The sequence below is a fragment of the Hevea brasiliensis genome, chromosome 10 (genome assembly GCF_030052815.1).
Source record: "Hevea brasiliensis isolate MT/VB/25A 57/8 chromosome 10, ASM3005281v1, whole genome shotgun sequence".
In the NCBI taxonomy this organism is placed as follows: Eukaryota; Viridiplantae; Streptophyta; class Magnoliopsida; order Malpighiales; family Euphorbiaceae; genus Hevea; species Hevea brasiliensis.
This window is the reverse complement of record NC_079502.1, coordinates 23,582,966-23,591,182: the sequence shown is the minus strand read 5'-3', so window position 1 is coordinate 23,591,182 and position 8,217 is coordinate 23,582,966.

The window sequence follows — 8,217 nt, the reverse complement described above, 5'->3', positions numbered from 1 at the left end:
GATATTTAATTTTTTTTCCACCTTTCTTTTAATTATTTTTATTATTGCCATTATTACCTTAATTTTTGTAATTTAAATAATTATTTTATTTATTAATTGATCACCAAATCTCAAACATCAATGATTAAATATGTTATATTAATTTTTTAATTTATGAAAGATATAAATTTTTCTTTAATGCTCATGCATGTATCTTATAGTATTTGAATATATATATATATATATATATATATATATATATATCCTTAGAGATATAATTTTCCTTAGAGTTGTTATGTGGCAGTTATCTGTAGTGTTGCGACATAGCACTTACCATATAGATATTAACTTTTTTTTATAATTAACAATTATCGCCATTTATATCATGCATTTATTTTTCTTTTTATTTTTTAAAGTATCTTTATTATTGCAATTATTACCTTAGTTTTTATAATTTAAATCATTATTTTATTTATTAATTGAGTACCAAAACCCATGGCCACAATAATCTATTAGTGGTATGCCCTAGTGTTGTGTATTGTAAAACTAATTTCCTAACAAATGGCATTAATGTTTAATTTAATCTAAAAATGTTTGTGTTTACTTGAACAAGCCCATTAGCTCATTGTTGGAAGTTCCATGAGCATTGGGCTATTTGGCACAAATGCACTAAATAATGGTTCTGATCGAGGATATTTTATTGGATATGATGTATCAGGCTAGTATCACCTCTATTTGTTTCCATAGATTAGTATGTGATACTAATAAAAATGGAATAGTGAGTCTCATGTCATCTAACATTATGATGTCAAGACAAATGCATTGGGCACTTATAAGATAAGAGGGCTAAACCAGTGGCGTATAGATGACATATATGTGGAGTTTACTCTTGTCAATATATTATCATCTAGATTATAATGGTGCATATCATCTTTTAACCTGATATACTCGTATATAGGTAGTTTGAGTATGATACTGCTTACATACTTGGGCAATGTATAGGTTATATGAGCATGTGTTGGCTCCAACTAGTTGTATATGAAGATAGGTATTTAGTCAAGATGAGATTCGTTACCCTTCGTAATTGAGAGAATTTAGTACATGGTTTATATAATCAAAGGTTCTAAGTAAGGGATGAATTTAATTAATCACTAGTTGGATAGTCATGACACACTATACTAAGTGTCAATTATGATTTATGAGATCTAAAGGTGGAAAGGGAATTTTACTCTACGTATGGAAGGATTTCCATTGATATTAAAGCACTAATATTTTCTCATTGCCAATTAGTTATGAACTTAAGAAGTCACACATAATAGAACTTAAGTGATTAAGACTTGAATAATTTAATTGATTGATTAAATAGTTTAATTAATTAATTAATTAATTAATTAATTAAATTAATGAATTTAGTTATGCAATAAGGTTGCAAAATTCTCTAGCATAATTTGAAACTAGATTCAAAGAATTGGGTTAAAAGGAAGAAAGGGCAAGCTGATCAAAAGTTGCATAGGATGCAACATGGGGCATCTTCTGACCTAGTACAAGTGTTGCATGGCATGCAGTGGCAGCATGGGGCTTGTTGTACCAAGGAAAATGTTGCATGGTGCTTTGGGCATGTCATTGAGCGAAAGAAGATATTTAATGGGTTTTAATATCGCTTGACATGTCTTGACATGAGATAACAAGACATGACTTAAGATAATGTGAGTGGGAGACAACAAAATGACTTGTGTGACAAGCAGCAAGATTATCTACTTAGTGGTGAATATTCCCTCTCCATTAACTCACTTTAGGGATTTGAAATCCCTAAATGTTAGGGATTTCCACATCCCTAAAGTATAAAAGCTGGAAGCCCATATGTAAAAGTAGTATTTTATAGATTTCTTCATCTTCTTCCTTTAGTTTTCCTTTAATCTCCATTGTTAAAGCTTCAAGTTTCTTCTTAAACTAATTCAAGAGAAATTAGAAATTACTACTCTTAAATTAAAAATTGAAGAAATTGTTTCTTCAATTACTCTCGTAAAACAAAGAGAACCAAGCTACTTGGTCAACAAAAGGGAGAGTGCAATTCAAGGGTTCTGATTCAAATTTTGGACATCTTGATCATAAGGATTCGTGCAAATGGACTAAAGGCTCTACGTTTAGAGGCTTAGCTATCCAGATTAGGTGATTGAATGTGATTTAGTGCCTCTTGAGTACGTAATCCTAAACTTAGTTTAGGTGTTTCCTTTTAGTTTTCTAACTTGCAAAATAGGCTTGATGACTTGTGGTGGTTACAAGTGTTGTAACCTTTGTGTTTTAATAATAACTTGCATGAAATTGACAATAACATGAGATGTATGTAACTTAGGCTAAAATTATAATATTAAATTTTTTTTTGTGCAAGTTTCACCTACAATTGGTAATAGAGCCACCACATTTTGCATATAGGAACTATAATGTGTATGTTTATTGATTGAATTTATTGAAATTTTTATTGTTCAAGTGTTGAATGATAGAATTTCTTTAAGATTTTATTGTGAAAATGATGTTTGGTATGTATAATTGCAAGAGTTGCAAAGGAAATTTTTAGTTAAATTCCTCGTACATGTCAAAATTTTGGTAGGGTCCAACATGAGGCATCTTTGGCACAGTGCTATAAAATTCTCATGATTGTCAAAATTTGCATAGGGTCCAGCATGGAGCATGCTAATACCCAGTGCTGAAATATCAAACCTAGTAGAAATTTGCATGAAAAGTGGCAAGCTGCCCCTTATGCTAAATTTTTATACAAGCAAATTTTTGCATGATCTATGACATGGGGCATGCTATACCCCATCTTTGAAATTGTGAAGTAGGTAGAATTTTGCATGAGAACTAGCATTGGGCATCTTTGAAATGTGGCATAAGTGACAACGACCTATGAAATAAGGCATGCTAACTTGACACTAGGCATCTGAACCTTATACAAGGGTTGCATGAGGTTGTGCAAATATTGCATTAGTCACTTCAATTCAACATGGGGTTGTACAAATGTTGTGCTTGAAGGAAGCGAAGCATGAAAAACATAAGTTTAGATCATTGAATTCAAAAATTTTTCTTCTAGGGTCACATGCATCATGCAAGATTCATTTTTATCTATTTGATTTCAGTGATAAACAGCATATTAAAACTCTTTTAACATGTTTTTGGATCTATATTTTCCATTTAAGATTTTAGAATTATGATTAATTCATTAGAACCCTAGATTAGATCAAGAACAAGTGCACTAACCTTTTTGATGCATTGCAGTGTGTTTAATATATTAAAAGTGTTTTAATATGCTGTTTATCATTGAAATCAAATAGATAAATAATGAATCTTGCATGATACATGAGACCCTAGAAGAAAAATTTTGAATTAAATGATCTAAACTTATGTTTTTCATGCTTAGCTTCTTCAAGAATGCCCTGATTCAATTCTTGGTGGCTCATAATTGAATCTTTTAGAAAGTCCATGATCATGCCATATTTATATGTTTATCCATGAATGCATGAGATATATGGGAATGTATGCAAGTATATGACATATGCATGCTAATTGGATAATGTGCAAAGTAAGACCATAATAGTAATTAGGCCGACCACAAAATCTTCCAAACAAATGATTAAGTTGGAAATGGTATAATTAAATGTAATTATATCATAGGCCCTCCATTGAGGCAATTATTTTAAGAAATTTTAAATACTTGCATATGATGCAATTAATTTAAGAGATTTTCTTAAGAATAATTGTTAAGCGTGAGATGTTGTAAATATGTAAATGGTTTGGTGGCCAATAATGGATGTGCCAGAGGACATTAAAATTATTTGCATGTTTACTAGCTCAATGGGATCAACTTAACTAATGCAAGATAAGTCAATAATGAATGTACCTAAGATTTTGAGCATTAGGGGCTAGGTAAATAATTGAACCTTACATGAGATGTGATGGGCAATGAGTTGCTCACTTACAGTTTATTGTAATTCCAATAATGGATGTGCCTGAGGATGATCAATAAGACTATAAGAATTCAATCACCCATTAGAAATCCATCCAACTAGGATTTTCATTTTCTACTTTGGAAGTGTAGGATTAGCTAAGTTCTTGGGAGGACCAATTTGATTAAAGAACATAATCATTTTGGTTAAATACATGATACATTTACTAATTAATCTGGTTATTTTTTGCAGCTACTTTTCTGATAATAATGAGCACACTACAACCACCATCATCTAATATCCTTGCGAGCATATTTGATCACAATAGGTTGATAGGACCTAATCTTTCTGATTGGCTAAGAAATTTAAAACTTGTCCTGAACCTTGAACATATAGGATATGAAGGAGCAGAAGCATGAAAAACACAAGTTTAGATCATTGAAATTTAAAATTTTTCATCTAGGGTCACATGCATCATGCAAGATTTAATTTTATCTATTTGATTTCAACGATAAACAACATATTAAAACTCATTTAATATATTTTTGGATCTACATTTGCCATTTAAGATTTTAGAATTATGATTAATCTATTAAAATCCTAGATTAGATCAAGAACAAGTGCACTAACCTTTTTGATGCAACTGCGGTGTGTTTAGGCACCTTTGGGATGCTCTTAGGACACGGATGTTGTCCCTCTAGCTTGTGCACACCAAGATCACCTATGGTAGCCCCTTGAACAGCTTCTAAAGCTTTTTCTATCAATTAGAAAATCAGGTTTTGCCTTTTGAGAGATTCTGAGATGTAAGCAGGACACCACAAACAATTTACAGTATTTTTAATTCAAGAGATTGTTTGCTAATCTCTTTGAATTGATGAGAGATGAAGAAGAAGAGAGGGGAGATGTTCTTTGGTTGGTGGCACCAAAGAAGAACAGCAGCCACACATTTTGCTCTTTCATAACAACACTTATATAGCTAGGTCATCACTTAAACCTTGCCACATGTCACATTTTGATTAGCTCTAGGTTTAATGTCACATTGTGCCAAGTGTCAAACCTATATTTTATCTTGACTTTGATCATCTTACATGATTAAAAGACATATGGCAAGCTTATGTGTAGTGCTCATGGTGCCACATGTCACCCTGTGAAATGATCAAAATACCCCTGTGTCTTAATTTTGAGTTCTCAACCCAAAATAATTATTTTTCTTCTTCTAATCAATTTATATCAAATATAAATTAATTAATTAATCTCTATTAATTAATTTCTCATTAATTAAATTCATATTTAAACACTTTAAATATAAATTTAACTTATTCTATATATCCAATAACCTAGATTTGGTTTCAAGCTATAACACCCCTACCCGGTCTACAATGTAGCCGAGCAAAGTATGCTACATTCGGTCTTTGGAGCACCTATTCTATCTGTCATGTACAATAATAATTCAATTATATTGTATTACATGTAGAAAATTTTTTTTTATCCCATTCCATCACATTATTTCTCATGTCAATTGTTCATGTACCATATCATACCATTACTCATAAAAATTTCAAATAAAATAAACTTTCATTTTATTCATATAACATTACTCACAATAATATACAATTTTATATACAATCCAAAATTATTTACATCACTTAATTACATACAATACCAAAATGCAAAGTCTAATATGTACATGAGCCCTACCAAAACAACTGATGAGGTAACAACCACTCTTTAGCCGATCTGATCAAGGTCCTGTCTAAGCTCTACTGCTACTGCTGCTAAGGCTCTCCTGTACCTACGCGTGGTAAGAACCAACGCGCTAAGCATAATGCTTAGTGGTGCATATATTGAAATTAAAATAAACAAATAACTGAAATAATTATTCTACGTGTATTTTTATAAGGAAATATAAAATTTTATGAATTTCTAGGTCTTTTACATGTTTATAGAACTTTGGACAAAATAAATTAATCGGAATCTTTTTATCATGTATCTTATGTTTAATTCAATGAAGTTCACCTTAACAATCTTCTCATGTTTTTATTTCAATTAAAGATTTCTAATCATTTCTGTGCCCAAGTAACCTATGACAGACTATAAAGACTGGATACATAGGAGTATACAAGTTAGACAGTCGTATGTCTATCAAGTATACAATGGTTATATCAGACACAAGGCCAGCGGGCAGGCATAAGCCAGTAATAATAAAAATTGGCACTATGGCCATCGGGTAGGCATAAAGCCAGTAGAACAATCATCTTAGACATATGTTGTGCATCGATGATTATCCACAGGCGATCTTGCAATATGTAGTCCCTAATTGGTATACCAATCGATCCAAGCTATATAAATGAGTCTAGGCGTACTTTGGGCAGAATAATATTATTAAATATTTATAATTTCATTAATTAATGTTATTTTTATGCTTAACAATTTATTCTAATATATTTCATCTCATATGCCTAATTGTTTTATGGACTTTTCCTTAGGTCCAGATTTGGTGCACTGTCTTTACATAGCAAATTGACTAGGATGTGGCCACTGTTTGGCCACACTCCCTTCATAGAATTTGTTTCTCTATGTCTTATAGTCACTCAGAAATTTTTATTATAATTTTTTAAGTTTTGTAGAGTTAATTATGGCCAAATCATTGGCCTGGATTCATGTACCCTATTCTACCAGGACTCATGTTCAGATCAGAAAATTTGACTCCCATTTTAGGGTTCTTATGTTCATAATTTGAGGACCAAGTCTAAAACAAAGTTGGAGCCCTATTTCTTAGGGTTCCAGATTAGTATAGCTCAACCTAATTAGAATTTTCTAGTAGGAGATATAGCTAAATGAGTGTTACGAGGTCAAATGGTTCTTTTGAAAATTTCCAGAATTTATATGTTAACTTAACCTAGTCAATTGACCTAGTTCCCTAGGTTTCTGGGTTTTGGTTAAAAGTACAATATTGTATATCTATGTCTTATAAAAATTTTTCCATTGGGTTCATTGCATTTGGATTTTTATAGACCAAGTTATAGCCATTTTGTCAAAACTGGTCGGGTGAGCTTTAGTCTAGAAAATGCAGGCGAGAATAGTGCAGTCGGTTTGGTGTCTAACTTGAATCAACAATTTCATTTGGTTAGAGGCATTTCTGGGCTTAGTGTTCTCAATGAAAGTTGTAGTCCTAGGTCTAATCTTTCCAATGGTTAAAATTCAGGTCATTTAGACTTGTCTAGAAGAAGTTATGGCTAATCAATTTTCTGGGTTCAAGGTCTGGACATCCGAATTGGGACAGTAAATTGGTCAACTTATGGACAGAATTTGGGCATGGTTTCTTCATGAAAAATGGGGCATTTTGTCCTAGGTTTCATCTCCAATTGGCGTCACACCAATTGGAGCAACAAAACTCAGTTATAACTCAAAATGTCTTTGGACTCAAAGGTCCGATTTTCTGCATAAGAATCAACATTCCAAATTCAATTCTCCCAACTCCACAAACTTCATTTGACATATTTAGCACTTCTAATGGTCATTAAATCATCTCAACATCATCCATTTCAAGACAAACAACAACTTCCTTAAAGTTAGGTAAAAAACCCTAACTCGCAATTCCTCAATTCATGTAAACACATGCAAATCAATTTGTTCATCACAATTACTCATCAATATCACTAATAAACACAAATAATTTCCTCAAACCATCAAACCACAACTCTTATAATGGCTGCTGAAATTTAGTAATTTCCTATTCCTATAAATTTCTTTTATTTTCATATCAATCTAACTTAATTTAGCAAGCTTGTCATGCTTAGAAAAGAAATAGAAATAAATTAGTGCACTGACCTTGACTTGGCTCTTTCTCCTTCTTGTCAACTTCAATTTTTCTTCAATCTTTCTCTTTCAATCTTCTTACCATAAGCAAATATGAAGTTTTGTTTTGGAAACTAGCTAATTTATGGAGATTTATCAAGGATTTAAAGCTTGAGAATTGAAAGAAAATGGAGGAAAAGGATGAAGAGTGGTTCGGCCAACTCTAGAAAATGGAAGAAGATGAGTGAATTTTGGGTTTTTTTTTTAATCTCATTTTAGCCTTTTTATGAATGCTTGTTGAATAGTGATTGGCTAACAAATTTTATTACATCATGCTTACATGTATATGATGTCATAATCCTAATTAAATTTCATTTTCTTTTCTTTTCTTTTCTACTCAATTTCAATTTAATTTATAGCAATATTTATTCATATTTTAGATCATAATAATTATTTATTTAACTGGACAAGTTGGCCAAAAATCATCTCTGAAGACGAA